This window comes from Somniosus microcephalus, unplaced genomic scaffold (assembly GCF_052327205.1).
Source record: "Somniosus microcephalus isolate GS21.2 unplaced genomic scaffold, FLI_Smic_1.0 unresolved_chr2, whole genome shotgun sequence".
In the NCBI taxonomy this organism is placed as follows: Eukaryota; Metazoa; Chordata; class Chondrichthyes; order Squaliformes; family Somniosidae; genus Somniosus; species Somniosus microcephalus.
Window position 1 is genome coordinate 47,275,861 of NW_028225180.1, and position 24,216 is coordinate 47,300,076.

Here is a 24,216-nt window from a genome sequence, read left to right on the forward strand (position 1 = left end):
TGACATTAGTGGTGGTGACCCGACTTTGACATTAGTGGTGGTGACCTGATTCTGACATTAGTGGTGGTGTCCCGACTCTGACATTAGTGGTGGTGACCCGAGTCTAACATTAGTGGTGGTGACCCGACTCTAACATTAGTGGTGGTGAACCGACTCTGATATTAGTGGTGATCACCCGACTCTAACATTAGTGCTGGTGACCCGACTCTAACATTAATGGTGGTGATCCTTCTCTAACATTAGTGGAAGAGTCCCGACTATGACATTAGTGGTGGTGACCCGACACTGATATTAGTGGTGGTGACCCGAATCTAACATTAGTGGCGGTGACCCGACTCTAACATTAGTGGAAGTGTCCCGACTCTGACATTAGTGGTGGTGACCCGACTCTGATATTAGTGGAATTGAACCGACTCTAACATTAGTGGTGGTGACCCTTCTCTAACATTATTGGTGGTGACCCGACTCTAACATTAGTGGTGGTGTCCCAACTCTAACATTAGTGGTGGTGACCCGACACTAACATTTGTGCTGGTGACCCGACTCTAATATTAGTGGAGGTGACCCGACTCTAACATTAGTGGTGGTGACCCGACTCTAAAATTAGTGGTGGTGACCCGATTCTAACATTAGTGGTGGTGACCCAACTCTAACATTAGTGGTGGTGACCCGACACTAACATTTGTGCTGGTGACCCGACTCTAATATTAGTGGAGGTGACCCGACTCTAACAGTAGTGATGGTGACCCGACTCTAAAATTAGTGGTGGTGACCCGACTCTAACATTAGTGGTGGTGACCCAACTCTAACATTAGTGGTGGTGACCCGACTCTAACATTTGTGCTGGTGACCCGAATCTAACATGAGTGGTGGTGACCGACTCTGACATTAGCGGTGGTGATCCGACTCTGACATTAGTGGTGGTGACACGAATCTTACATTAGTGGTGGTGACCCTTCTCTAACATTAGTGGTGGTGACCCAACTCTGACATTAGTGGTTGTGACCCGACTCTGACATTAGTAGTGGTGACCCGACTCTAACATTAGTGGTGGTGACCCGACTCTAACATTAGTGGTGGTGACCCGGCTCTAACATTAGTGGTGGTGATCCGACTATGGCATTAGTGGTGGTGACCCGACTCTAACATTAGTGGTGGTGATCCTACTCTGACATGAGTGGTGGTGACCCGACTTTAAAATTAGTGGTGGTGACCCAACTCTAACATTAGTGGTGGTGACACGACTCTGACATTAGTGGTGGTGACCCGACTCTAACATTAGTGGTGGTGAACCGAGTCTAACATTAGTGGTGGTGACCCGACTCTAACATTAGTGGTGTTGTCCCGACTCTGACATTAGTGGTGGTGACCCGACTCTGACATTAGTGGTGGCGACCCGACTCTGATATTAGTGGCGGTGACCCGACTCTGACATTAGTGGAGGTGACCCGACTCTAACATTAGTGGTGGTGACCCGATACTAACATTTGTACTGGTGACACGACTCTAACATTAGTGGAGGTGACCCGACTCTAAAATTAGTGGTGGTGACCCGACTCTTACATTAGTGGTGGTGACCCAACTCTAACATTAGTGGTGGTGACCCGACTCTTACATTAGTGGTGGTGACCCAACTCTAACATTAGTGGTGGTGACCCGACTCTAACATTTGTGCTGGTGACCCGACTCTAACATTAGTGGAGGTGACCCGACTCTAACATAAGTGATGGTGACCCGACTCTAACTTTAGTGGTGGTGAACCGACGCTTACATTAGTGGTGGTGACCCGAATCTAACATTAGTGGTGGTGACCGACTCTGACATTGGTGGTGGTGATCCGACTCTGACATTAGTGGTGCTGATCCGAATCTAACATTAGTGGTGGTGACCCTTCTCTAACATGAGTGGTGGTGACCCAACTCTGACATTGGTGGTGGTGACCCGACTCTGACATTAGTAGTGGTGACCCGAATCTAACATTAGTGGTGGTGACCCGACTCTCACATTAGTGGTGGTGACCCGACTCTAACATTAGTTGTGGTGACCCGACTCTGACATTAGTGGTGTTGTCCCGACTCTGACATTAGTGGTGGTGACCCGACTCTGACATTAGTGGTGGCGACCCGACTCTGACATTAGTGGTGGTGACCCGACTCTGACATTAGTGGAGGTGACCCGACTCTAACATTAGTGGTGGTGACCCGATTCTAACATTTGTACTGGTGACCCGACTCTAACATTAGTGGAGGTGACCCGACTCTAACATTAGTGGTGGTGAACCGACTCTAAAATTAGTGGTGGTGACCCGACTCTTACATTAGTGGTGGTGACCCAACTCTAACATTAGTGGTGGTGACCCGACTCTAACATTTGTGCTGGTGACCCGACTCTAACATTAGTGGAGGTGACCCGACTCTAACATAAGTGATGGTGACCGACTCTGACATTGGTGGTGGTGATCCGACTCTGACATTAGTGGTGGTGTCCCGACTCTAACATTAGTGGTGGTGACCCGACTCTCACATTAGTGGTGGTGTCCCGACTCTGACATTAGTGGTGGTGACCCGACTCTGACATCAGTGGTGGCGACCCGACTCTGACATTAGTGGTGGTGACCCGACTCTGACATGTGTGGAGGTTACCCGACTCTAACATTAGTGGTGGCGACCGTTCTCTAACATTAGTGGCGGTGACCGACTCTGACATTAGTGGTGGTGACCCGAATAAAACATTAGTGGTGGTGACCCTTCTGTAACATTAGTGGTGGTGACCCAACTCTGACATTAGTGGTTGTGAGCCGACTCTAACATTAGTAGTGGTGACCCGACTTTAACATTAGTGCTGGTGAACCGACACTAACATTACTGGTGGTGACACGACTCTAACATTAGTGGTGGTGACCCGACGCTGACATTAGTGGTGGTGACCCGACGCTAACATTAGTGGTGGTGATCCGACTCTGACATTGGTGGTGGTGACCCGACTCTAGCATGAGTGGTGGTGACCCGACTCTAACATTAGTGGTGGTGACGCGACTCTAACATTAGTGGTGTTGACCCGACTCTAACATGAGTGGTGGTGACCCGACTATAACATTAGTGGTGATGACTCGACTCTAACATTAGTGGTAGAGACCGGACTCTAACATTAGTGGTGGTACCCGAATCTAACATTACTGGTGGTGACCCGACTCTGACATTAGTGGTGGTGACCCGACTCTAACGTTAGTGGTGGTGACCCGACTCTGACATTAGTGGTGGTGACCCGACTCTGACATTAGTGGTGGTGACCCGACTATAACATTAGTGGTGGTGACCCGACTCTGACATTAGTGGTGGTGACCCGAGTCAAACTTTAGTGGTGGTGACCCGTCTCTAACATTTGTACTGGTCACCCGACTCTCATATTAGTGGAGGTGACCCGACTCTAACATTAGTAGTGGTGACCCAACTCTAAAATTAGTGGTGGTGACCCGACTCGAACATTAGTGGTGATGGCCCAACTCTAACATTAGTGTTGGTGACCCGACTCTAACATTAGTGGTGGTGACCGACTCTGACATTAGTCGTGGTGACCCGACTCTGACATTAATGGTTGTGTCCCGACTCTGACATTAGTGGTGGTGACCCGAGTCTAACATTAGTGGTGGTGACCCGACTCTACATTAGTGGTGGTGAACCAACTCTGACATTTGTGCTGGTGACGAGACTCTAACATTAGTGGTGGTGACCCGGTTCTAACATTAGTGGTGGTGAACCGACTCTGACAATAGTGGTGATCACCCAACTCTAACATTAGTGCTGGTGACCCGACTCTAACATTAGTGGCGGTGACCCGACTATAACATTAGTGGAAGTGTCCCGACTCTGACATTAGTGGTGGTGACCCAGCTCTAACATTAGTGGTGGTGACCCGACTCTAACATTAGTGGTGGTGACCTGATTCTGACATTAGTGGTGGTGACCCGACTCTGACATTAGTGGTGTTGACCCGAATCTAACATTAGTGGTGGTGACCCTTCTCTACATTAGTGGTGGTGACCCAACTCTGATATTAGAAGTGGTGACCCGACTCTAACATTAGTGGTGGTGACCCGACTCTAACATTAGTGGTGGTGACCTTACTCTGACATTAGTGGTGGCGACCCGACTCTGACATCAGTGGTGGTGACCCGACTCTAACATTAGTGCTGGTGACCCGACTCTAACATTAGTGGCGGTGACCCGACTATAACATTAGTGGAAGTGTCCCGACTCTGACATTAGTGGTGGTGACCCAGCTCTAACATTAGTGGTGGTGACCCGACTCTAACATTAGTGGTGGTGACCTGATTCTGACATTAGTGGTGGTGACCCGACTCTGACATTAGTGGTGTTGACCCGAATCTAACATTAGTGGTGGTGACCCTTCTCTACATTAGTGGTGGTGACCCAACTCTGATATTAGAAGTGGTGACCCGACTCTAACATTAGTGGTGGTGACCCGACTCTAACATTAGTGGTGGTGACCTTACTCTGACATTAGTGGTGGCGACCCGACTCTGACATCAGTGGTGGTGACCCGACTCTAACATTAGTGGTGGTGACCCAACTCTAACATTAGTGGTGGTGACCCGACTCTAACATTAGTGGTGGTGACCGACTCTGACATTAGTCGTGGTGACCCGACTCTGACATTAGTGGTTGTGTCCCGACTCTGACATTAGTGGTGGTGACCCGAGTCTAACATTAGTGGTGGTGACCCGACTCTACATTAGTGGTGGTGAACCAACTCTGACATTTGTGCTGGTGACGCAACTCTAACATTAGTGGTGGTGACCCGACTCTAACATTAGTGGTGGTGAACCGACTCTGACATTCGTGGTGATCACCCGACTCTAACATTAGTGCTGGTGACCCGACTCTAACATTAGTGGCGGTGACCCGACTATAACATTAGTGGAAGTGTCCCGACTCTGACATTAGTGGTGGTGACCCAACTCTAACATTAGTGGCGGTGACCCGACTCTAACATTAGTGGTGGTGACCCAACTCTAACATTAGTGGTGGTGACCCGACTCTATCATTTGTGCTGGTGACCCGAATCTAACAGTAGTGGAGGTGACCCGATCTAACATTTGTGGTGGTGACCCGACTCTATCATTCGTGGTGGTGACCGATTCTGACATTAGTGGTGGTGATCCGACTCTGACATTAGTGGTGGTGACCCGAATCTAACATTAGTGGTGGTGACCCTTCTCTACATTAGTGGTGGTGACCCAACTTTGATATTAGAAGTGGTGACCCGACTCTAACATTAGTGGTGGTGACCCGACTCGAACATTCGTGGTGGTGACCCGACTCTTACATTAGTGGCGGTGACCCGACTCTAACATTAGTGGTGGTGATCCAACTCTAACAATAGTGGTGGTGACCCGACTCTAACATTAGTGGTGGTGTCCCGACTCTGACATTAGTGGTGGTGACCCTACTCTGACATTAGTGGTGGCGACCCGACTCTGACATTAGTGGTGGTGACCCGACTCTGAAATGAGTGGTGGCGACCCGACTCTGACATTAGTGGTGGTGACCCGACTCTGACATTAGTGGAGGGGACCCGACTCTAACATTAGTGGTGGTGACCCTTCTCTAACATTAGTGGTGGTGACCCGACTCTAACATTAGTGGTGGTGACCCGACTCTAACATGAGTGGTGGTGACCCGACTAAAACATTAGTGGTGGTGACCCTTCTCTAACATTCGTGGTGGTGAACCAGCTCTAACATTAGTGGTGGTGACCCGACTCTAACATTTGTGCTGGTGACCCGGATCTAACATTAGTGGAGGTGACCTGATCTAACATTAGTGGTGGTAACCCGACTCTAACATTAGTGGTGGTGACCCGACTCTGACATTAGTGCTGGTGAACCGACTCTAACATTAGCGGTGGTGAGTCGACTCTGACATTAGTGGTGGTGACCCGACTCTAACATTAGTGGTGGTGACCCGACACTAACAAGAGTGGTGGTGACCCGACTCTGACATTAGTGGTGGTGACCCGACTCTAACATTAATGTTGGTGACCCGACTCTAACATTTGTACTGGTGACCCGACTCTAACTTTAGTGGAGGTGACCCGACTCTAACATTAGTGGTGGTTACCCGACTCTAAAATTAGTGGTGGTGACCCGACTCTAAGATTAGTGGTGGTGACACGAATCTAACATTAGTGCTGGTGACCATTCTCTAACAGGAGTGGTGGTGACCCGACTCTAATATTAGTGGTGGTGACCCGACTCTAACATTACTGGTGGTGACCCAACACTGAAATTAGTGATGGTGAACCGACTCTAACATTAGTGGTGGTGACCCGACTCTGACATTAGTGGTGGTGACCCCACTCTAACATTAGTGGTGGTGACCCTTTTCTAACATTAGTGGTGGTGACAGTCTCTGACATTAGTGGTGGTGATCCGACTCTGACATTAGTGGTGGTGACCCGACTAAAACATTAGTGGTGGTGGCCCTTCTCTAACATTAGTGGTGGTGACCCAACTCTGACATTTGTGGTGGTGTCCCGACTCTGACATTAGTGGTGGCGACCCTACTCTGACATTAGTGGTGGCGACCCGACTCTGACATTAGTGGTGGTGACCCGACTCTGACATTAGTGGTGGCTACCCGACTCTGACATTAGTGGTGGTGACCCGACTCAGACATTAGTGGAGGGGACCCGACTCTAACATTGGTGGTGGTGACCCTTCTCTAACATTAGTGGTGGTGACCCAACTCTGACGTTTGTGGTGGTGAGCCGACTCTCACATTAGTAGTGGTGACCCGACTCTAACATTAGTGCTGGTGACCCGAATCTAACATTAGTGGTGGTGACCGGACTCTAACATTAGTGGTGGTGATCCGACTCTGACATTAGTGGTGGTGACCCGACTCTAACATTAGTGGTGGTGACCCGACTCTAACATTAGTGGTGGTGACCCGACTCTAACATTAGTGGTGTTGACCCGACTCTAACATTAGTGGTGTTGTCCCGACTATGACATTAGTGGTGGTGACCCGACGCTAACATTAGTGGTGGTGATCCGCCTCTGACATTATTGGTGATGACCCGACTCTAACATTAGTGGTGGTGACCCGACTCTAACATTAGTGGTGGTGACCCGACTCTAACATCAGTGGTGTTGACCCGACTCTAACATTAGTGGTGGTGTCCCGACTATAACATTAGTGGTGGTGACTCGACTCTAACATTAGTGGTAGTGACCGGACTCTAACATTAGTGGTGGTACCCGAATCTAACATTCCTGGTGGTGACCCGACTCTGACATTAGTGGTGGTGACCCGTCTCTAACATTAGTGGTGGTGACCCGACTCTGAAATTAGTGGTGGTGACCCGACTCTGACATTAGTGGTGGTGTCCCGACTCTGACATTAGTGGTGGTGACCCGAGTCTAACATTAGTGGTGGTGACCCGACTCTAACATTTGTACTGATGACCCGACTCTAACATTTGTGCTGGTGACCCGAATCTATGATTAGTGGATTTGACACGACTCTAACATTAGTGGTGGTGACCCGAATCGAACATTAGTGGTGGTGACCGACTCTGACATTAGTCGTGGTGACCCGACTCTGACATTAGTGGTGGTGTCCCGACTCTGACATTAGTGGTGGTGACCCGAGTCTAACATGAGTGATGGTGACCCGACTCTACATTAGTGGTGGTGAACCAACTCTGACATTTGTGCTGGTGACGCGACTCTAACATTAGTGGTGGTGACCCGACTCTAACATTAGTGGTGGTGAACCGACTCTGACATTAGTGGTGGTGACCTGACTCTAACATTAGTGGCGGTGACCCGACTCTAATATTAGTGGAAGTGTCCCGACTCTGACATTAGTGGTGGTGACCCGACTCTGACATTAGTGGTGGCGACCCGACTCTGACATTAGTGGTGGTGACCCGACTCTGACATTAGTGGAGGTGACCCGACTCTAACATTAGTGGTGGTGACCCTTCTCTAACATTATTGGTGGCGACCATTCTCTAACATTAGTGGTGGTGACCCAACTCTAACATTAGTGTTGGTGACCCGACTCTAACATTTGTACTGATGATCCGACTCTAATATTAGTGGAGGTGACCCGACTCTAACATTAGTGGTGGTGACCCGACTCTAAAATTAGTGGTGGTGTCCCGACTCTAACATTAGTGGTGGTGACCCAACTCGAACATTAGTGGTGGTGACCCGACTCTAACATTTGTGCTGGTGACCCGAATCTAACATTAGTGGAGGTGACCCGATTCTAACATTAGTGGTGGTGACCCGACTCTAACATTAGTGGTGGTGACCGATTCTGACATGAGTGGTGGTGATCCGACTCTGACATTAGTGGTGGTGACCCGAATCTAACATTAGTGCTGGTGACCCTTCTCTAACATTAGTGGTGGTGACCCAACTCTGACATTAGAAGTGGTGACCCGACTCTAACATTAGTGGTGGTGACCCGACTCTAACATTAGTGGTGGTGTCCCGACTCTGACATTAGTGGTGGTGACCCTACTCTGACATTAGCGGTGGCGACCCGACTCTGACATTAGTGGTGGTGACCCGACTCTGACATTCGTGGTGGCGACCCGACTCTGACATTAGTGGTGGTGACCCGGCTCGGACATTAGTGGAGGGGCCCGACTCTAACATTAGTGGTGGTGACCCTTCTCTAACATTAGTGGTGGTGACTCGACTCTAACATTAGTGGTGGTGACCCGACTCTAACATTAGTGGTGGTGTCCCGACTCTGACATTAGTGGTGGTGACCCTACTCTGACATTAGCGGTGGCGACCCGACTCTGACATTAGTGGTGGTGACCCGACTCTGACATTCGTGGTGGCGACCCGACTCTGACATTAGTGGTGGTGACCCGGCTCTGACATTAGTGGAGGGGACCCGACTCTAACATTAGTGGTGGTGACCCTTCTCTAACATTAGTGGTGGTGACTCGACTCTAACATTAGTGGTGGTGACCCGACTCTAACATGAGTGGTGGTGACCCGACTAAAACATTAGTGGTGGTGACCCTTCTCTAACATTAGTGGTGGTGACCCAGCTCTAACATAAGTGGTGGTGACCCGACTCTAACATTTGTGCTGGTGACCCGAATCTAACATTAGTGGAGGTGACCCGATCTAACATTAGTGGTGGTAACCCGACTTTAACATTAGTGGTGGTGACTCGACTCTGACATTAGTGCTGGTGACCCGACTTTAACATTAGTGGTGGTGACTCGACTCTGACATTAGTGGTGGTGACCCGACTCTAACATTAGTGGTGGTGAACCGACACTAACAAGAGTGGTGGTGATCCGACTCTGACATTAGTGGTGGTGACCCGACTCTAACATTAGTAGTGGTGACCCGACTCTAACATTTGTACTGGTGACCCGACTCTTACATTAGTGGAGGTGACCCGACTCTAACATTAGTGGTGGTGACCCGAATCTAAAATTAGTGGCGGTGACCCGACTCTAACATTAGTGGTGGTGACACGAATCTAACATTAGTGCTGGTGACCATTCTCTAACAGTAGTGGTGGTGACCCGACTCTAATATTAGTGGTGGTGACCCGACTCAAACATTACTGGTGGTGACCCGACACTGAAATTAGTGATGGTGAACCGACTCTAACATTAGTGGTGGTGACCCGACTCTGACATTAGTGGTGGTGACCCCACTCTAACATTAGTGGTGGTGACCCTTTTCTAACATTAGTGGTGGTGACCGACTCTGACATTAGTGGTGGTGATCCGACTCTGACATTAGTGGTGGTGACCCGACTAAAACATTAGTGGTGGTTACACTTCTCTAACATTAGTGGTGGTGACCCAACTCTGACATTAGTGGTGGTGAGCCGACTCTCACATTAGCAGTGGTGACCCGACTCTAACATTAGTGCTGGTGACCCGAATCTAACATTAGTGGTGGTGACCCGACTCTAACATTACTGGTGGTGACCCGACGCTGACATTAGTGGTGGTGACCCGACGCTAACATTAGTGGTGGTGATCCGACTCTGACATTAGTGGTGGTGACCCGACTCTAACATTAGTGGTGGTGACCCGACTCTAACATTAGTGGTGGTGACCCGACTCTAACATTAGTGGTGTTGACCCGACTCTAACATTAGTGGTGGTGACCCGACTATAACATTAGTGGTGTTGACTCGACTCTAACATTAGTGGCAGTGACCGGACTCTTACATTAGTGGTGGTACCCGAATCTAACATTCCTAGTAGTGACCCGACTCTGACATTAGTGGTGGTGACCCGACTCTAACATTAGTGGTGGTGACCCGACTCTGAAATTAGTGGTGGTGACCCGACTCTGACATTAGTGGTGGTGTCCCGACTCTGACATTAGTGGTGGTGACCCGAGTCTTACATTAGTGGTGGTGACCCGACTCTAACATTAGTGGTGGTGACCCAACTCTAACATTAGTGGTGGTGACCCGACTCTAACATTAGTGGTGGTGACCAAACTCTAACATTAGTGGTGGTGACCCAACTCTAACATTAGTGGTGGTGACCCGAATCTAACATTTGTGCTGGTGAACCGAATCTATGATTAGTGGATTTGACCCGACTTTAACATTAGTGGTGGTGACCCGAATCTAACATTAGTGGTGGTGACCGACTCTGACATTAGTCGTGGTGAACCGACTCTGACATTAGTGGTGGTGTCCCGACTCTGACATTAGTGGTGGAGAACCGAGTCTAACATGAGTGATGGTGACCCGACTCTACATTAGTGGTGGTGAACCAACTCTGACATTTGTGCTGGTGACGCGACTCTATCATTAGTGGTGGTGACCCGACTCTAACATTAGTGATGGTGAACCGACTCTGACATTAGTGGTGATCACCCGACTCTAACATTAGTGCTGGTGACCCGACTCTAACATTAGTGGTGGTGACCTGACTCTAAAATTGGTGGTGGTGACCCGACTCTGACTTAGTGGTGGTGACCCGACTCTGATATTAGTGGTGGTGACCCGACTCTAACATTAGTGGCGGTGACCCGACTCTAATATTAGTGGAAGTGTCCCGACTCTGACATTAGTGGTGGTGACCCGACTCTGACATTAGTGGTGGCGACCCGACTCTGACATTAGTGGTGGTGACCCGACTCTGACATTAGTGGAGGTGACCCGACTCTAACATTAGTGGTGGTGACCCTTCTCTAACATTATTGGTGGTGACCATTCTCTAACATTAGTGGTGGTGACCCAACTCTAACATTAGTGTTGGTGACCCGACTCTAACATTTGTACTGGTGATCCGACTCTAATATTAGTGGAGGTGACCCGACTCTAACATTAGTGGTGGTGACCCGACTCTAAAATTAGTGGTGGTGTCCCGACTCTAACATTAGTGGTGGTGACCCAACTCTAACATTAGTGGTGGTGACCCGACTCTAACATTTGTGCTGGTGACCCGAATCTAACATTAGTGGAGGTGACCCGACTCTAACATTTGTGGTGGTGACCCGACTCCAACATTAGTGGTGGTGACCGATTCTGACATGAGTGGTGGTGATCCGACTCTGACATTAGTGGTGGTGACTCGAATCTAACATTCGTGGTGGTGACCCTTCTCTAACATTAGTGGTGGTGACCCAACTCTGACATTAGAAGTGGTGACCCGACTCTAACATTTGTACTGGTGACCGGACTCTAACATTAATGGAGGTGACCCGACTCTAACATTAGTGGTGGTGACCCGACTCTAAAATTACTGGTGGTGACCCGACTCTGACATTAGTGATGGTGAACCGACTCGAACATTAGTGGTGGTGACCCGACTCTGACATTAGTGGTGGTGACCCCTCTCTAACATTAGTGGTGGTGACCCTTTTCTAACATTAGTGGAGGTGACCCGACTCCATCATTAGTGGTGGTGACCCGGCTCTAACATTAGTGCTGGTGACCCAACTCCAACATTAGTGGTGGTGAACCTTCTCTAACATTAGTGGTGGTGACCCGACTCGAAAATTAGTGGTGGTGACCCGACTCTAACATTTGTGCTGGTGAACCGACTCTGACATTAGTGTTGGTGACCCGACACTAACATTAGTGGTGGTGACCCGACTCTAACATTAGAGGTGTTGACACGACTCTAACATTGGTGCTGGTGACCCGGCTCTAACATTAGTGGTAGTGAAACGACTCTAACATTAGTGGTGGTGACCCGACTCTAATATAAGTGGAGGTGAACCGACTCTAATATTAGTGGTGGTGAACCGACTCTAACATTAGTGGTGGTGACTCGACTCTGACATTAGTGGTGGTGAACCGACTCTAACATTCGTGGTGGTGACCCGACTCTAAAATTAGTGGTGGTGACCCGACTCTAACATTAGTGGTGGTGACCCAACTCTAACATTAGTGGTGGTGACCCGACTCTAACATTTGTGCTGGTGACCCGAATCTATGATTAGTGGATTTGACCCGACTCTAACATTAGTGATGGTGACCCGAATCTAACATTAGTGGTGGTGACCGACTCTGACATTAGTCGTGGTGACCCGACTCAGACATTAGTGGTGGTGTCCCGACTCTGACATGAGTGGTGGTGACCCGAGTCTAACATTAGTGATGGTGACCCGACTCTACATTAGTGGTGGTGAACCAACTCTGACATTTGTGCTGGTGACGCGACTCTAACATTAGTGGTGGTGACCCGACTCTAACATTAGTGATGGTGAACCGACTCTGACATTAGTGGTGATCACCCGACTCTAACATTAGTGCTGGTGACCCGACTCTAACATTAGTGGTGGTGACCTGACTCTAAAATTGGTGGTGGTGACCCGACTCTGACTTAGTGGTGGTGACCCGACTCTGATATTAGTGGTGGTGACCCGACTCTAACATTAGTGGCGGTGACCCGACTCTAATATTAGTGGAAGTGTCCCGACTCTGACATTAGTGGTGGTGACCCGACTCTGACATTAGTGGTGGCGACCCGACTCTGACATTAGTGGTGGTGACCCGACTCTGACATTAGTGGAGGTGACCCGACTCTAACATTAGTGGTGGTGACCCTTCTCTAACATTATTGGTGGTGACCATTCTCTAACATTAGTGGTGGTGACCCAACTCTAACATTAGTGTTGGTGACCCGACTCTAACATTTGTACTGGTGATCCGACTCTAATATTAGTGGAGGTGACCCGACTCTAACATTAGTGGTGGTGACCCGACTCTAAAATTAGTGGTGGTGTCCCGACTCTAACATTAGTGGTGGTGACCCAACTCTAACATTAGTGGTGGTGACCCGACTCTAACATTTGTGCTGGTGACCCGAATCTAACATTAGTGGAGGTGACCCGACTCTAACATTTGTGGTGGTGACCCGACTCCAACATTAGTGGTGGTGACCGATTCTGACATGAGTGGTGGTGATCCGACTCTGACATTAGTGGTGGTGACTCGAATCTAACATTCGTGGTGGTGACCCTTCTCTAACATTAGTGGTGGTGACCCAACTCTGACATTAGAAGTGGTGACCCGACTCTAACATTTGTACTGGTGACCGGACTCTAACATTAATGGAGGTGACCCGACTCTAACATTAGTGGTGGTGACCCGACTCTAAAATTACTGGTGGTGACCCGACTCTGACATTAGTGATGGTGAACCGACTCGAACATTAGTGGTGGTGACCCGACTCTGACATTAGTGGTGGTGACCCCTCTCTAACATTAGTGGTGGTGACCCTTTTCTAACATTAGTGGAGGTGACCCGACTCCATCATTAGTGGTGGTGACCCGGCTCTAACATTAGTGCTGGTGACCCAACTCCAACATTAGTGGTGGTGAACCTTCTCTAACATTAGTGGTGGTGACCCGACTCGAAAATTAGTGGTGGTGACCCGACTCTAACATTTGTGCTGGTGAACCGACTCTGACATTAGTGTTGGTGACCCGACACTAACATTAGTGGTGGTGACCCGACTCTAACATTAGAGGTGTTGACACGACTCTAACATTGGTGCTGGTGACCCGGCTCTAACATTAGTGGTAGTGAAACGACTCTAACATTAGTGGTGGTGACCCGACTCTAATATAAGTGGAGGTGAACCGACTCTAATATTAGTGGTGGTGAACCGACTCTAACATTAGTGGTGGTGACTCGACTCTGACATTAGTGGTGGTGAACCGACTCTAACATTCGTGGTGGTGACCCGACTCTAAAATTAGTGGTGGTGACCCGACTCTAACATTAGTGGTGGTGACCCAACTCTAACATTAGTGGTGGTGACCCGACTCTAACATTTGTGCTGGTGACCCGAATCTATGATTAGTGGATTTGACCCGACTCTAACATTAGTGATGGTGACCCGAATCTAACATTAGTGGTGGTGACCGACTCTGACATTAGTCGTGGTGACCCGACTCAGACATTAGTGGTGGTGTCCCGACTCTGACATGAGTGGTGGTGACCCGAGTCTAACATTAGTGATGGTGACCCGACTCTACATTAGTGGTGGTGAACCAACTCTGACATTTGTGCTGGTGACGCGACTCTAACATTAGTGGTGGTGACCCGACTCTAACATTAGTGGTGGTGAACCGACTCTGACATTAGTGGTGATCACCCGACTCTAACATTAGTGCTGGTGACCCGACTCTAACATGACTGGTGGTGACCCTTCTCTAACATTAGTGGTGGTGACCTGACTCTAAAATTGGTGGTGGTGACCCGACTCTGACATTAGTGGTGGTGACCCGACTCTGATATTAGTGGTGTTGACACGACTCTAACATTAGTGGCGGTGACCCGACTCTAATATTAGTGGAAGTGTCCCGACTCTGACATTAGTGGTGGTGACCCGACTCTGACATTAGTGGTGGCGACCCGACTCTGACATTAGTGGTGGTGACCCGACTCTGACATTAGTGGTGGCGACCCGACTCTGACATTAGTGGTGGTGACCCGACTCTGACATTAGTGGTGTTGACCCAACTCTAACATTAGTGGTGCTGACCCGACTCTAACATTTGTGCTGTTGACCCGAATCTAACATTAGTGGAGGTGACACGACTCTAACATTAGTGGTGGTGACCCGACTCTAACATTAGTGGTGGTGACCGATTCTGACATTAGTGGTGGTGTTCCGACTCTGACATTAGTGGTGGTGACCCGAATCTAACATTAGTGGTGGTGACCCTTCTCTAACATTAGTGGTGGTGACCCAACTCTGACATTAGAAGTGGTGACCCGACTCTAACATTAGTGGTGGTGACCCGACTCTAACATTAGTGGTGGTGACCCGACTCTTACATTAGTGGCGGTGACCCGACTCTAACATTAGTGGTGGTGATCCGACTCTGACATTAGTGGTGGCGACCCGACTCTAACATTAGTGGTGGTGACCCAACTCTAACATTAGTGGTGGTGACCCAACTGTGACATTAGTGGTGGTGTTCCGACTCTAACATTAGTGGTGGTGACCCGACTCTAACAATAGTGGTGGTGACCCGACTCTAACATTAGTGGTGGTGTCCCGAATCTGACATTTGTGGTGGTGACCTGACTCTGACATTAGTGGTGGCGACCCGACTCTGACATTAGTGGTGGTGACCCGACTCTGACATTAGTGGTGGCGACCCGACTCTGACATTAGTGGTTGTGACCCGACTCTGACATTAGTGGAGGTCACCCGACTCGAACATTAGTGGTGGTGACCCTTCTCTAACATTGGTGGTGGTGACCCGACTCTAACATTAGTGGTGGTGACCCGACTCTAACATTAGTGGTGGTGACCCTTCTCTAACATTAGTGGTGGTGACCCGATTCTGACATTAGTGGTGGTGACCTGACTCTAACATTAGTGGTGGTGACTCGACTCTGACATTAGTGGTGGTGACCCGACTCTAACATTAGTGGTGCTGACCCGACTCGAACATTTGTACTGGTGACCGGACTCTAACATTAGTGGAGGTGACCCGACTCTAACATTAGTGGTGGAGACCCGACTCTAAAATTAGTTGTGGTGACCCGACTCTAACATTAGTGGTGGTGACACGAATCTAACATTAGTGCTGCTGACCATTCTCGAACAGTAGTGGTGGTGACCCGACTGTAATATTAGTGGTGGTGACCCGACTCTAACATTAGTGGTGGTGACCCGACTCTGACATTAGTGGTGGTGACCCCACTCTAACATTAGTGGTGGTGACCCTTTTCTAACATTAGTGGAGGTGACACGACTCCATCATTAGTGGTGGTGACCCGGCTCTAACATTAGTGCTGGTGACCCGACTCCAACATTAGTGGTGGTGACCCTTCTCTAACATTAGTGGTGGTGACCCGACTCTAACATTAGTGGTGGTGACCCGACTCTAACATTTGTGCTGGTGAACCGACTCTGACATTAGTGTTGGTGACCCGACACTAACATTAGTGGTGGTGACCCGACTCTAACATTAGAGGTGTTGACACGACTCTAACATTGGTGCTGGTGACCCGGCTCTAACATTAGTGGTAGTGAACCGTCTCTAACATTAGTGGTGGTGACCCGACTCTAATATAAGTGGAGGTGAACCGACTCTAATATTAGTGGTGGTGACCCGACTCTAACATTAGTGGTGGTGACTCGACTCTGACATTAGTGGTGGTGAACCGACTCTAACATTAGTGGTTGTGTCCCGACTCTGACATTAGTGGTAGTGACACGACTCTGACATTAGTGGTGGTGACCCGACTCTAGCATTAGTGGTGGTGACCTGACTCTGACATTAGTGGTGGTGACCCCACGCTAACATTAGTGGAGGTGACCCTTCTCTAATATTAGTGGTGGTGACCCGACTCTAACATTAGTGGTGGTGACCCGGCTCTAACATTAGTGCTGGTGACACGACTCTAACATTAGTGGTGGTGACCCGACTCTAAAATTAGTGGTGGTGACCCGACTATGACATTAGTGGTGGTGACCCGACTCCGACATTAGTGGTGGTGACCCGACTCTAAAATTTGTGGTGGTGACCCGAATCTAACATTAGTGGTGGTGACCCCACTGTAACTTTACTGGTGGTGACCCGACTCTGATATTAGCGGCGGTGACCCGACTCTAACATTAGTGGTGGTGACCCGACTCTGACATTAGTGGTGGTGACCTGACTCTGACATTATTGGTGGTGTCCCGAATCTGACATTAGTGGTGGTGACCCGACTCTGACATTAGTGGTGGTGACCTGACTCTGACATTAGTGGTGGTGTCCCGACTCTGACATTACTGGAGGTGACCCGACTCTGACATTTGTGCCGTGACGCAACTCTAACATTAGTGGTGGTGACCCGACTCTAACATTAGTGGTGGTGACCCTTCTCTAACATTAGTGGTGGTGACCTGACCTTAAATTAGTGGTGGTGACCCGACTCTGACATCAGTGGTGGTGATCCGAATCTGATATTAGTGGTGGTGACCCGACTCTAACATTAGTGGCGGTGACCCGACTCTAACATTAGTGGAAATGTCCCGACTCTGACATTACTGGTGGTGACCCGACTCTGACATGAGTGGTGGCGACCCGACTCTGACATTATTGGTGGTGACCCGACTCTGACATTAGTGGAGGTGACCCGACTCTAACATTAGTGGTGGTGACCCTTCTCTAACATTATTGATGGTGACCCGACTCTAACATTAGTGGTGGTGACCCAACTCTAACATTAGTGGTGGTGACCCGACTCTAACATTTGTACTGGTGACCCGACTCTAATATTATTGGAGGTGACCCGACTCTAACATTAGTGGTGGTGACACGACTAAAAATTAGTGGTGGTGACCCGACACTAACATTAGTGGTGGTGACCCAACTCTAACATTAGTGGTGGTGACACGACTCTAACATTTGTGCTGGTGACCCGAATCTAACATTAGTGGAGGTGACACGACTCTAACATTAGTGGTGGTGACCCGACCGTAACATTAACGGTGGTGACCCGACGCTGACATTTGTGGTGGTGACCCGACTCTAACATTAGTGGTGGTGACCGACTCTGACATTAGTGGTGGTGATCCGACTCTGACATTAGTGGTGGTGACCCGAATCTAACATTAGTGGTGGTGACCTTTCTCTAACATTAGTGGTGGTTACCCAAATCTGACCTTAGTGGTGGTGACCCGACATGACATTAGTAGTGGTGACCCGACTCTCACATTAGTGGTGGTGACCCGACTCTAACATTAGTGGTGGTGAACGGACTCTAACATTAGTGGTAGTGATCCGGCTCTGACCTTAGTGGTGGTGACCCGACATGACATTAGTAGTGGTGACCCGACTCTCACATTAGTGGTGGTGACCCGACTCTAACATTAGTGGTGGTGACCCAACTCTAACATTAGTGGTGGTGACACGACTCTGACATTAGTGGTGGTCACCCGACTCTAACATTAGTGGTGGTGACCCGAGTCTAACATTAGTGGTGGTGACCCGACTCTAACATTAGTGGTGGTGTCCCGACTCTGACATTAGTGGTGGTGACCCGACTCTGACATTAGTGGAGGTGACCCGACTCTTACATTAGTGGTGGTGACCCGACACTCACATTAGTACTGGTGATCCGACTCTAACATTAGCGAAGGTGACCCGACTCTAACATCAGTGGTGGTGACCCGACTCTAAAATTAGAGGTGGTGACCCGACTCTTACATTAGTGGTGGTGACCCGACTCTTACATTAGTGGTGGTGACCCAACTCTAAGGTTAGTGGTGGTGACCCGCCTCTAACATTTGTGCTGGTGACCCGACTCTAACATTAGTGGAGGTGACCCGACTCTAACATTAGTGGTGGTGACCCGACTCTAACTTTAGTGGTGGTGAACCGACGCTGACATTAGTGGTGGTGACCCGACTCTAACATTAGTGGTGGTGACCGACTCTGACATTAGTGGTGGTGATCCGACTCTGACATTAGTGGTGGTGACCCGAATCTAACATTAGTGGTGGTGACCCTTCTCTAACATTAGTGGTGGTGACCCAAATCTGACATTCGTGGTGGTGACCCGACTCTGACATTAGTAGTGGTGACCCGACTCTAACATTAGTGGTGGTGACCCGACTCTAACATTAGTGGTGGTGACCCGACTCTAACATTAGTGGTGCTGACCCGACTCTGACATTAGTGGCGGTGACCCGACTCTAACATTAGTGGTGGTGATCCGACTCTGACATTAGTGGTGGTGACCCGACTCTAACATTAGTGGTGGTGACCCAACTCTAACATTAGTGTTGGTGACCCGACTCTGACATTAGTGGTGGTGTCCCGACTCTAACATTACTGGTGGTGACCCGACTCTAACATTAGTGGTGGTGACCCGACTCTAACATTAGTGGTGGTGTCCCGACTCTGACATTAGTGGTGCTGACCCGACTCTGACATCAGTGGTGGCGACCCGACTCTGACATTAGTGGAGGTGGCCCGACTCTAACATTAGTGGTGGTGACCCTTCTCCAACATTAGTGGTGGTGACCCGACTCTAACATTAGCGAAGGTGACCCGACTCTAAAATTAGTGGTGGTGACCCGACTCTTACATTTGTGGTGGTGACCCGACTCTTACATTAGTGGTGGTGACCCAACTCTAAGGTTAGTGGTGGTGACCCGACTCCAACATTTGTGCTGGTGACCCGACTCTAACATTAGTGGAGGTGACCCGACTCTAATATTAGTGGTGGTGACCCGACTCTAACATTAGTGGTGGTGACCGACTCTGACATTAGTGGTGGTGATCCGACTCTGACATTAGTGGTGGTGACCCGAATCTAACATTCGTGGTGGTGACCCTTCTCTAACATTAGTGGTGGTGACCCAACTCTGACATTCGTGGTGGTGACCCGACTCTGACATTAGTGGTGGTGAACCGACTCTAACATTAGTGGTGGTGACCCGACTCTAACATTAGTGGTGGTGACCCGACTCTAACATTAGTGGTGCTGACCCGACTCTGACATTAGTGGCGGTGACCCGACTCTAACATTAGTGGTGGTGATCCGACTCTGACATTAGTGGTGGTGACCCGACTCTAACATTAGTGGTGGTGACTCAACTCTAACATTAGTGTTGCTGACCCGAGTCTGACATTAGTGGTGGTGTCCCGACTCTAACATTACTGGTGGTGACCCGACTCTAACATTAGTGGTGGTGACCCAACTCTAACATGAGTGGTGGCGACCCGACTCTAACATTTGTACTGGTGACCCGACTCTAACATTAGTGGAGGTGACCCGACTCTAACATTAGTGGTGCTGACCCGACTCTAAAATTAGTTGTGGTTACCCGACTCAAACAATAGTGGTGGTGGCACGAATCTAACATTAGTGCTGGTGACCCTTCTCTAACAGTAGTGGTGGTGACCCGACTCTAATATTAATGGTGGTGACCCGAATCTAACATTACTGGTGGTGACCCGACTCTGACATTAGTGGTGGTGACCCCACTCTAACATTAGTGGTGGTGACCCTTTTCTAACATTAGTGGTGGTGAGACGACTCCATCATTAGTGGTGGCGACCCGGCTCTAACATTAGTGCTGGTGACCCGACTCTAACGTTATTGGTGGTGACCCGACACTAACATTAGTGGTGGTGACCCGACTCTAACTTTAGTGGTGTTGACACGACTCTAACTTTAGTGCTGTTGACCCGGCTCTAACATTAGTGGTAGTGAACCGACTCTAACATTAGTGGTGGTTACCCGACTCTAATATTAGAGGATGTGAACCGACTCTAACATTAGTGGTGGTGACCCGACTCTAACATTATTGGTGGTGACCCGACTCTAACATAAGTCGTGGTGACTCGAATCTGACATTAGTGCTGGTGACCCGACTCTGACATTAGAGGTGGTGACCCGACTCTGACATTAGTGGTGGTGACCCGACTCTAACATTAGTGGAGGTGACCCTTCTCTAACATTAGTGGTGGTTACCCGACTCTAACATTAGTGGTGGTGACCCGGCTCTAACATTAGTGCTGGTGACCCGACTCTTACATTAGTGATGGTGACCCGACTTTAAATTAGTGGTGGTGACCCGACACTGACATTAGTGGTGGTGACCTGAATCTGACATTAGTGGTGGTGGTCCGACTCTGACATTAGTGGTGGTGACCCGACTCTAACATTTGTGGTGGTGACCCGACTCTAACATTTTTGGTGGTGACCCGAATCTAACATTAGTGGTGTTGACCCGACTCTAACATTAGTGGAGGTGACCCGACTATAACATTCGTGGTGGTGACTCGACTCTGACATTAGTGGTAGTGACCTGATTCTAACATTAGTGGTGGTACCCGACTCTAACATTAGTGGAGGTGACCCGACTCTAACATTAGTGGTGGTGAACCGACTCTAACTTTAGTGGTGGTGAACCGACGCAGACATGAGTGGTGGTGAACCGACTCTAACATTAGTGGTGGTGATCCGACTCTGACATTAGTGGTGGTGACCCAAATCTAACATTAGTGGTGGTGACCCTTCTCTAACATTAGTGGTGGTGACCCAACTCTGACATTAGTGGTGCTGACCCGACTCTACCATTATTGGTGGTGACCCAACTCTAACATTAGTGTTGGTGACCCGACTCTGACATTAGTGGTGGTTTACCAACTCTAACATTAGTGGTGGTGACCCGACTCTAACGTTAGTGGTGGTGACCCGACTCTAACATTAGTGGTGGTGTCCCGACTCTGACATTCGTGGTGGCGACCCGACTCTGACGTTAGTGGTGGTGTCCCGACTCTAACATTACTGGTGGTGACCCGACTCTAACATTAGTGGTGGTGACACGACTCTAACATTAGTGGTGGTGTCCCGACTCTGACATTAGTGGTGCTGACCCGACTCTGACATCAGTGGTGGCGACCCGACTCTGACATTAGTGGCGGTGACACGACTCTGACATTAGTGGAGGTGGCCCGACTCTAACATTAGTGGTGGTGACCTTTCTCTAACATTAGTGGTGGTGACCCGACTCTAACATTAGTGGTGGTGACCCAACTCTAACATGAGTGGTGGTGACCCGACTCTAACATTTGTACTGGTGACCCGACTCTAACATTAGTGGAGGTGACTCGAGTCTAACATTAGTGGTGGTGACCCGACTCTAAAATTAGTTGTGGTGACCCGACTCTAACATTAGTGGTGGTGACACGAATCTAACATTAGTGCTGGTGACCCTTCTCTAAGAGTAGTGGTGGTGACCCGACTCTAATATTAATGGTGGTGACCCGACTCTAACATTACTGGTGGTGACGCGATTCTGACATTAGTGGTGGCGACCCCACTCTAACATTAGTGCTGGTGACCCGACTCCATCATTAGTGGTGGCGACCCGGCTGTAACATTAGTGCTGGTGACCCGACTCTAACGTTATTGGTGGTGACCCGACACTAACATTAGTGGTGGAGACCCGACTCTAACATTAGTGGTGTTGACACGACTCTAACATTAGTGCTGTTGACCCGGCTCTAACATTAGTGTTAGTGAACCGACTCTATAATTAGTGGTGGTTACCCGACTCTAATATTATTGGAGGTGAACCGACTCTAACATTAGTGGTGGTGACCCGACTCCAACATTACTGGTAGTGACCCGAATCTAACATTAGGCGTGGTGACTCGACTCTGACATAAGTGGTGGTGACCCGACTCTAACATTAGTGGTGGTGACCCGACTCTGACATTAGAGGTGGTGACTCGACTCTGACATTAGTGGTGGTGACCCGACTCTAACATTACTGGTGGTGACGCGATTCTGACATTAGTGGTGGCGACCCCACTCTAACATTAGTGCTGGTGACCCGACTCCATCATTAGTGGTGGCGACCCGGCTGTAACATTAGTGCTGGTGACCCGACTCTAACGTTATTGGTGGTGACCCGACACTAACATTAGTGGTGGAGACCCGACTCTAACATTAGTGGTGTTGACACGACTCTAACATTAGTGCTGTTGACCCGGCTCTAACATTAGTGTTAGTGAACCGACTCTATAATTAGTGGTGGTTACCCGACTCTAATATTATTGGAGGTGAACCGACTCTAACATTAGTGGTGGTGACCCGACTCCAACATTACTGGTAGTGACCCGAATCTAACATTAGGCGTGGTGACTCGACTCTGACATAAGTGGTGGTGACCCGACTCTAACATTAGTGGTGGTGACCCGACTCTGACATTAGAGGTGGTGACTCGACTCTGACATTAGTGGTGGTGACCCGACTCTAACATTAGTGGTGGTGACCTGACTCTGGCATTAGTGGTGGTGACCCGATTCTGATATTAGTGGTGTTGACCCGACTCTAACATTAGTGGCGGTGACCCGACTCTAATATTAGTGGAAGTGTCCCGACTCTGACATTAGTGGTGGTGACCCGACTCTGACATTAGTGGTGGCGACCCGACTCTAACATTAGTGGTGGTGACCTGACTCTGGCATTAGTGGTGGTGACCCCACTCTAACATTAGTGGAGGTGACCCTTCTCTAACATTAGTGGTGGTGACCCGACTCTAACATTAGTGGTGGTGACCTAATCACAGCCTATTACCATCTCGTCTAGCTTCTAATCTCTTTTACTTCTTTTGGTTCTTTTATTCTTTTGTCCGATCGCAGCCCTGCCTTCGATCTAGTTCCTTTTCTCTCCAGTTTTGAAGAAGGGTCAAACCCGAAACGTCAACTCAAATTTCTCTCCACGGATGTTGCCTGACTTGCTGAGTTTTTCCAGCATTTTCTGTTGTTATTTCGGATTTCCAACATCTGCAGTATTTTGCTATCGTATTAGTGGTGCTGACCCGGCTCTAACATTAGTGCTGGTGACCCGACTCTTACATTAGTGGTAGTGACCCGAGTCTAAAATTAGTGGTGGTGACCAGACACTGACATTAGTGTTGGTGACCTGAATCTGGCATTAGTGGTGGTGGTCCGACTCTGACATTAGTGGTGGTGACCCGACTCTAACATTAGTGGTGGTGACCCGACTCTAACATTAGTGGTGTTGACACGACTCTAACATTAGTGCTGGTGACCCGACTCTAACATGACTGGTGGTGACCCTTCTCTAACATTAGTGGTGGTGACCTGACTCTAAAATTGGTGGTGGTGACCCGACTCTGACATTAGTGGTGGTGACCCGACTCTGATATTAGTGGTGTTGACACGACTCT